Raw genomic sequence first — 9,495 nt, 5'->3', positions numbered from 1 at the left:
TGCGTTTTAACTGATTTCATATTATCTCGCATCACTGGACATAGCTCTCGAGCAGCACATAATCTGAAGTTTTCCAGCCAAGCAATTGTGGTACCCTGCTGGACATGGGCTTATCATTGTGTGGGAGTTCCTAGAGAACTTGCTGTTGCCCTAAGGAATTCTTCTTGAAAAATTATCACCCACTGCTGGTGTTATGTACACAGCCTATGATATGTAACCTTTTACCTGTGAAAAAGAATAAAGTCTACAGCAGGCTGACCCTGTAATGTATTGGTCACTATGTGATTCTTTCAGCCAACATTGGCCTATGTCTATTTGAGATCTAACAAGTCCATGGGGGAGCATCTGTCTGCCCCAAAACCATCAAAGATGACTCAGACATCCTCTATAAATCCATTCTCGGGACCAGTCACTTCAGTCCAGTCTGTTAAACAGATGAATACCCAGTCATTTTCCTGATGGGAGAAAGCAATGACTAATATGACCAGCAAGGCATTGTCATCATCTCTGTAGAGCAGTAACTTGAGCATCACATGTGTGTGACATGGAGCAGCTTCAAGAATGTACTGAAGAAAGAATATGATGCTTTGGGGTATGGTGTGGCATCAATAAAGTCTTCTATGACAGATTTCTTACCACATGTGTAGGGATAAGAGCTCATTGCCAAAGCCCCTATCAGGATAACTCTTGCTCAACATATCTTGCACGTTGTGTCCCTCAATGAGACCACTTGCTGGTGGGTATCAGGGTTCAGAGTAAACCTGGTCTTGGGCTTTCTTTACCTCAAACTTATTTTTGATGCTTTCTTTTCTCCTGGAATAATGAGCCAACAGACACATTGATGAGATTGGGACAGCATCACCTGGTAGGTGGTTGGTGCTTGCTTCATTGGTGAGTTTATAATTCATAGGGGGTGCCCTTTTCTGAGGAGGTTTTGATTCTAGAGCAGAGAATGTTGTGCTTAACTTGTCTGTGGCTCTGTTGGCCTCCTCTGTTCTCTGAGAGGTGTGAGGCTCACCGAACCCCTAACCAGTCCAGTTGCACGTTTACTCCTTTCCCCTCAGCCTGCGGTCCAGTGTGCACATGCATCTGCCTCCTTGACTGGGGAATCCAGCAGCACTGGCTCAGATGTCTCAGGGCTGTCTATGGCAGGCTCTGGGTTGGGACCCCTACTTGCCCAACCTGATGTCTGGGGCCAAGGAGGCCCTTGCCTTTGTGCTGGTTCTAGCCCTCCTCTGACCTGTAGGTATTCCTGTCAGAGGTGGAGAAGACCTGCACAACTCTTACTTCTTCGAAGTGATTCTTTCCCTTCCCTACTTGCACCTTCTTCTTGCCTTTCATCCCCCTTCCCTTCATTCCTCTCTCTCTCTCTCTCACCCTTTCTACCTCCCTCTATTTTTTATTTTTCCTTCTATTTTTCTCCTCTCCATTTTTTCTTCTAATTTTGGGCACAGGGCTTCACATCTCATTGAGCCTAGGCTGGTCTTGAGATTACTGTAGAACTGAGGCTGATCTTGAACTTCTGCATCTCCTCCTGCCACCTCCCCAAGTTCTGGGGTTACAGGAGTGCACCATCATGCCTGGAACCCAAGGTAAATGACCCTTTGAACACCTATCCTCCTGCATGGATAGTGATAACTCATAACTGTTATCTCTGAGTTGTTTGAGTCTGGTATGAATTCTCCTGGAACAGTGGATGAAGCAGATATTAGCAGTGTCCTCTTTATATTTGTGTCTGAGCTTCCTCCTTTTCCTGTGATAGCCTCATTCCTCATGCACTAACCTGAGCATACTTACATAGTTTCGTAATATGCATAAACCAAAAAAGTTGTACCAAAAGTCAAAACCCAATCCAAAACAGTGATAGGCTGAGTGGGGTGGTCAGCCAGGGCCACATAGTGAGCCCTCGTCTCAAGAAAACAAACAAAATACACCCAAAACAAAAAATAAGCTGTATTGATACTTTGAATGGAGGATATTTTATGATGATTAAGAGAATAAAATCATCCAAGGACCAGGGTTGAATATCCCATAGGGGAAAATAATATAAAATAATTCAATGGTTGTATTTTGGACATCTTGTTATCCCATGAGAGGTTAAAGGAGTCATCTTGTGAGAGCAGATAATTCCTAGCAGAACACTTATTTCTTCCTTTGTACAGTCTGGCTCTTTGTACAGTCTCCTTCTCTTAGTTTATTTCTCTTCTGACCAGGTAAAATGAAGGATGCTTTTCAGAGTTTCTTTCCTTTAGCTATCCATTGATTACTTTTTGCTGCTGTTCCTTCCACCCTATATTTTATTCAGACCACACAGAACCTTTGATCAATTATCTTATTTTCCAGAATCTTAAAATCAGATGAAGAAGATTAGAGAGAAAATGAAACCAGTATAGTTGACTCTCCATATTTGCAGATTCCAGGCTTGGATTTAACCAGCTGTGGGATCCAAGTAGGTTAAAAAAATGTGCCTGTGCTGCACCTGTACAGGCATTCTTGTCATTTTGTATAACAAACACACTATATTAGCCATTTGCATAACATTTGCAGTGTATTAAGTACTAGAACCAGTCTAGAGGCAGTTAAGATTCATCAGAGGTTATGGGCTAAATGCACACACTGCATCAGTTTTCATGCCGGACTTGAACATTCTTTGATTATCTGTTTAGAGGCGGGGTGGGTCCTGGAATCCATCTCCGGTGGATACTGAGGGATAGGTATATTTAAATAATGCATAATAAGTGCCATTAAAGGTACTGGGTAACATATACATACTATCTTCTAAATTCCTTGTAATTGATTAAAGCTGTCTGGAAGTATAAAATATGATTCATCATTATCTCATTCAGACACATGCCCAGGAGTCCCTTGGAATGCTTTCATTTACAGGAATCAGAGAGCAGCTGAGGAAGACAACTGATAGACAAAGCATCTTACTTTGTCTTAAAGTTTCTTACTTTATCTTACTTAAGCAATGCACAGTATATTTTAAGGGGTGCTTGCTGTCATGGAGCATATTTTAGAATCACTTTCATTAATGTTGGCAGAGTTAATGTATGCACTGCCTTCCTTTTTGTGCCCACGCACCTCCACAATCGTCAGGATAGAGATGATAGGATTGAACATGGCCTGTGTACCCCAGAGGCAGGCCAACTAGCCTTCTTGAAATTATGTGTTTGGATGTTACTTTTCTTTTTTAAATATATTTTATTAATTTGTTCATATTACATCTCAATTGTTATCCCATCCCTTGTATCCTCCCATTCCTCCCTCCCTCCCATTTTCCCCTTACTCCCCTCCCCTATGACTGTGATTGAGGGGGATTTCCTCCCCCTGTATATGCTTATAGGGTATCAAGTCTCTTCTTGGTAACCTGCTATCCTTCCTCTGAGTGCCACCAGGTCTCCCCATCAAGGGGATGTGGTCAAATATGGGGCACCAGAGTTTGTGTGAAAGTCAGACCCCACTCTCCACTCAACTGTGGAGAATGTCCTGTCTATTGGCTAGATCTGGATAGGAGTTCGAAGTTTACTGCATGTATTGTTCTTGGCTGGTGCCATAGTTTGAGCAGGACCCCCGGGCCCAGATCTGCCCATCCTAATGTTCTTCTTGTAGGTTTCTAGGACCCTCTGGATCCTTCTATTTCCCCATTCTCTCTTGCTTCTCTCACCTAGAGTCCCAATAGGAAGTCTTCCCCTCTGTCTCACTTTCCTGCCCACTCTCTCCATATCTCTTCAATATAGTACTGGAAGTTCTAGCCAGAGAAAGGATGTTACTTTTCTTATGCCGAGAGGATTGTCTCATTCTCACATGGGCTTGGCAAGTGGATTATTTTTAATCTTCAAGGGTCACCTACTACATAATACTGAGATTATTATTTATGATAGTGATGATTCTCAGAGATGTGCTGATGGGCTTCAGTGTGATAAACCATCACTACAGATGTGAAAATGTCACTTTGAAGTGAGACTATTGTGGTGAATGATTTCCCTTTTTAATTTGGGTTTAGGCATGGAAAGGATCATAGAAGAGCCTGTCCTCTACTCCTGTCCTTCTTCCCCTGGTTGAATTTGCCTTTAGGAAAATCATTTTCCGAAGGAAGACATTTTGTTTCAGCCCAGGCTCTTGAGTTGTGCATGAAATGCACATGACTTCAGTTAAAAAAATATCGAGATGTAATATGAATAAAATAATAAAATGAAAAAAAGAAAAAAAAATCAAAGATTTTTGAATGAACTTCCTGCCTTACAGTCTATGAGTCACAAAAATCACATTTAAAAATAGCTTTTTGAGGTAGTATTCTACCTCAGCTGTCAAATACAACTCTAGACAAATAAATTAGCTGTTTGCATTGATGATTTATGAGTCAGTTTGTATTGTTTGGGTGATGGCGTGGGGTCCATCTGTGTCAGTTACTTGTTAGTGGATGGCTCTGCTTCTTAACGAGACACTTATCCACATCACATGTGCTTCCAGTGATATCAGTTCTGGAAAGGACTCTCGCCAAATTCAAGTTTCATTAAAGTACATAGGCTTAAAAATAGAAGAGTAAAAGGGGTGTTTTATACCTGGAACTTGACTGAGCGTAGAGCATGGGCACCCTGCTCTTAGCCAGCAGTCTCTGATCAAGGCTGTCAATGAGCCTCAGTCATCTGGTGTTGATAGGAAAGCTATTCAGGGAGATGGGAATCAAGTAGAGTTTCATATATATATATATATATATATATATATATATATATATATATATATATATATATAATTTCTCTGAAAAGTTTGTTTTTGTTTGGAACTGCTATCAGAAAACAATTCGTTTTTGCAGATGTTAAAGTCATATATTTGGCTTTTCAACATCATTGAGGTGTTTGCTGCCAAACAACTTTACTTGCAAGCTTTTTAAAAAAAATTCAGTACTTTGGAATAAAGATAACATGTGTGGAGGATATATATATATTTGATGAGAAAATAATCCCTTTAAGTGATTCCAAATATTTGGCCTCTGAAGAGAGCACTCAGCCAAATACCATTATGTTGCAAGGTTGTCCTGTATTCATGCATTCCTCTCCAAGATAAGGTTTTATTACTTGTCACAGTGAAGAGAAGAAAAAGTTTCAGACTACGAATAGTCTATCACAAACTATTTCTCTATAAGACTTGATGCTATGGACAATTTACACATTATCCTTTGAAGCAGTAGTCTTTTTTTGTTTTGTTTTGGTTTTGCTTTTTTGAGACAGGGTTTCACTGTGTAGCCCTGGTTGTCCTAGAACTATCTCTGTAGACCAGGCTGGCCTCAGACTCACAGAGATTCTCCTGCCTCTGCCTCCTGACTGCGGGGAATAAAGGTGCGTGCCATTATGCCTGGCCTGAAGCACTTTTGATATTTATATGTTTCAATGATTTGTATGACGTCATCATAGTATGTCCCTTTAGTGAACATTTAAATCTATAGTGTATTTGAAGAATTTTCATTTATATTACAACATTTACGTTTAAATACTAAATTAAAGGAAAATGGAAACAATATTCAGCATTGTTTACAAAATTAAGACTGAGAATAGAAGAACTTCTGCAGAAAAAGTATTCAAGAATTAACCACAGCCTCTTTCCTGAAATTTCCAAATTTTTCATTTAAATATTAATTCATGTAAATAAAACAAAAGCATAGTTCAAAAAAGAGAAAATGAGTCAGATGCTTAAACAAGAAATATTAAGTCAGCAACAAAATCTCATTTTATTTATTTAAAAATATTTATCATGTATTCAGTATTTATTTTGTGTGTTGTTTTTTTTTTTCTGGAGCTGAGGACAGAACTCAGGGCTTTGCGCTTGCTACACAAGCTCTCTAGCACTAAGCTAAATGCCCAATGCCTTTATTTATTTGTTTATTTATTTATTTATTTAGTGTGTGTGTGTGTGTGTGTGTGTGTGTGTGTGTGTGTGTGCCATTTCACTGGTTCAAAAACTGATTTTAAATATTTATGCAATGTAATTGAATTTATGGAAGTTACACATTGACATTGATGTTTATTTTGTAGTGTACATCCATTAGGATTTTCCCACATCATAGTTTATGAGAGATAGACAAATATACTTTAAAATGAAACTTTTGGTGGCACATATGAATGAATAATTTGGCTTTATAAGATTTCAGCTTTAATGTGATAGTTTGAGAAAATAATGATTAATACAATAGTCTGATGATTTTGAGCTACTCTGATGTGATGTTAAGGAAAATTTATTTAAAAAGCCACTGGGTAGAATTTAGGTGGGGATAAGGAAAGAGAAATAATTGACAAAGACCTCTGTTTTCAGATCCTGACATTAAAAGATCCGTTTTATTTATTTTAATTATGAGTATATGTGTGTGTGTGCATGTGTGTGCAGGTACCTGGGGAGGCCAAAAGGAGGCATCAGACCCCTGGGTCTGGAGCTATGAGCCTCCTGACATGGGTGTTGGAAACAGAGCTCTGAAAGAGCAGCGAGAGCTATTAACCACTTAGTTTTTTAAACTTTGCAATAGTATTCCTAAAAAAGATTGTAACACTTTAGCACAAGTTCTTTAGAAGTGAACTTAGCCATGTGTTGGCTGGAATTGACATAGTGGCTGAGAATCAGTTTCCTGTGATCAAAGATGGTCATTGATCTTCACTGACAGTAAGGGACTTAATATGTGTAAAAGCTTTACAACAATGTCAGAAAATTCATGCACTATTATTCTTGCTAACAAGCAAGAATTAATACCACTTAACAAATTCTTTCTACTTCCTAATAAGACATGATACTTACTAAAAACCTGAACAGAGTGATTAGGATGCAGTTAAAAAGCTGGGCAAGGTGGCACACACCTCAGGGAGGTAGAGTCAGGCAGATCTCTGTAAGAGACCAGCCTGGTCTACAGAGTGAGTTCTGGACAGCCAAAGCTACACAGAAAAACCTTGCCTCAAAAAACCAAAAAAAAAAAAAAAAAAAAAAAAAAAAAAAGAAAGAAAGAAAGAAAAAAAAGAAGATAGTTGAAATAAGTATCTTACAGTAGAAGGGTAGAAGGTAGGGTAGTAAAGGTCTTAAAACCTTTTGATTGGTTGTTACAGATACAGCTAATTGGTCTAATATAATTAAGTCTTTAGGGTATTGCACTTGAAGTTCCAAACTTTCATGCATATTTGCCCTGAAGCAATTTAAAATCATGGCTTAAAAAAAAAAAAAAAAAAAAAAAAAAAAACCCAAAAAACTACAAAAGTCCCCAAGAGCAAGAAGTATTTAAATTACTTTACTGAGCCTAAAGCAGATTCTTTGGAGACTTTCCTGAGCCTTACAGCAGAGTGGTGTGAAATGTGCTGTGTTCTCTAACTGAACTGCCCAATATTTAAGTGTGCACCATTTGAGGCCGAAGAACAACAGCAAACCGTATTCTCCTTGGAAGCACACTTGCCTGTCCTAGAAAGGTTTGAAGTAATTTAGAAATGTCTTTTGTAAATCATCCATGCCAATGTTTGCCAGGTAGTTTGTTTTGTTACATCACAGCTTTCGCAGTAGTAACTTCTTTAGGAAGACATCAGTCTCCTGGGAAACTTTGTAGAATAGACTGGAAGTCGAAGATCATGGCAAGATAGTTTGCTACGTGTTGCAAGCTGGGAGGTAAGTGGACCCTCCCTCAGGATATGCCAATCGTTAACAAGAGAGGGCGTCTTTACGAAATAAGTCTTATGCTGTAGGGATGGGGCCTTTCTTACATGGGAGAGTGTCTGTTAAGTAGGGATAAAAGCCTTCAGGAGCGTATTCTTGCCTGTAGTGAAAATTAAGAAAAAGTTTTACCATCTCAAAAGTCTATGGTTTGAACACTGAAATAAAATGGATATTTGGGTCTGTAATTTGTAACTGGGACTGAAAATTCCTTTGGTCAAAACATTGTTAACTGGTTCTAACTTCATTACAAATGTGCTTGTGTCTAAGAGTTCCCTCTCCAATGAAGCTGTTGCAATCCGTCATTGGATTTGTTCTTTTTTTTTTTTTTTTTTTTTAATTTTTTACTAATTTATTCTTGTTACATCTCAATGGTTATCCCATCCCTTGTATCCTCCCATTCTTCCCTCCCTCCCATTTTCCCCTTATTCCCCTCCCCTATGACTGTTCCTGAGGGGGATTTCCTCCCCCTGTGTATGCCCATAGGGTATCAAGTCTCTTCTTGGTAACCTGCTATCCTTCCTCTGAGTGCCACCAGGCCTCCCCATCCAGGGGACATTGTCAAATATGAGGCACCAGAGTTCGTGTGAAAGTCATGTTCTTTTGATCAGAATGTAAAGCAGGATGTGACTGAACTTTAATAAAATTCAGTGGTTGTAATGATTTACTTTGAGGCAAAAATTCAGTTTTGTTTTGTTCAGGTGTGAAACAGATTGTCATGTCAACCACAAACAGACAGCACTTTGCCTTGGTCCCTGGTCTGGATCATCTACCTGAGAAGGCTACTTAGGATGTTCCATCTTGTTCTTGGACACACTTTTGAACTTGGGGGTGACAGACGGAGAGATGGAGAGGAACACTGACTCATTGATGGGAAACATTTACATGAATGTTGAAAGAATGATCTTAAATATTTAAGATTTCCTTTTGTTGTTGGCAGTGCATTTCTGTGATTCCTGGAGATGTAATTTTTCTGGGCACATGCTGTTAGATTTTAGATGAATGAGCTGAGCTAACTTAACATTAAAAATGTCGGTCTGTGAAGTTCGTATTTGAAAATGTTGTGGAATTTTGTAATAATGGTATAACATTATTTACTACAAAGTAAGTGGATTTGGTAGATATGATGTAGATTTAATTCACTAAGAGGGAACAAGGTATCTGATTGACGAGCTTTGAAGATATTCTTATAGTAAGGAGATATTAGTAAATGTAAAATAAGCCTAAAGAATAAGAAGTTGACAGAACATGAAGGAAACCGAAATAATGCTTACCATATGCTGTATGCTTTGTATGTATATTGGTTTATTTTCTCAGGAACCTGATAATAAGGCTATTAAAATTCCCATATTATACATGAGGATACAGGAAGTAAGGGGAGAAAATTGTCCAAAGTCTCAGAGCTCAGAAACTGCCAAGTTAACGCTTACATGCATGACCTGTCATGTAGAGAGAATCGGGATGACTTGGTAACAAACTGAATGGTGGCAGTGGTTAGAAGAGTGATTCTCACAGGGGGATTACTTTTCAGATATCATGTGCTAGGGAATTGATATTTGGGAGACTTTGTTTATAGGAAGCTTCAAAAGCATCCAGGATTCACATAGAAAAGAATCGGGCACATCTAGCTTATAAAAGAGCCTCAAAGTAGGAAGGGTGACGTTGATTGAAGTAAGGACAAAATAGAGAAGAATTACCCTAATTATGGCCAGAAGCCATTAGAAGTAGTTAAAAGGTGTTTGAAGCAGGCTCAAAGGATTCACTTCAGATCTTCAACTGGTGTCAAGTTTGGCAAATAAAGAGCAGCAGTCTGTTAGG

This window comes from Acomys russatus, chromosome 2 (genome assembly GCF_903995435.1).
Source record: "Acomys russatus chromosome 2, mAcoRus1.1, whole genome shotgun sequence".
Classification (NCBI taxonomy): Eukaryota; Metazoa; Chordata; class Mammalia; order Rodentia; family Muridae; genus Acomys; species Acomys russatus.
Note: the sequence above shows the minus strand (reverse complement) of the source record.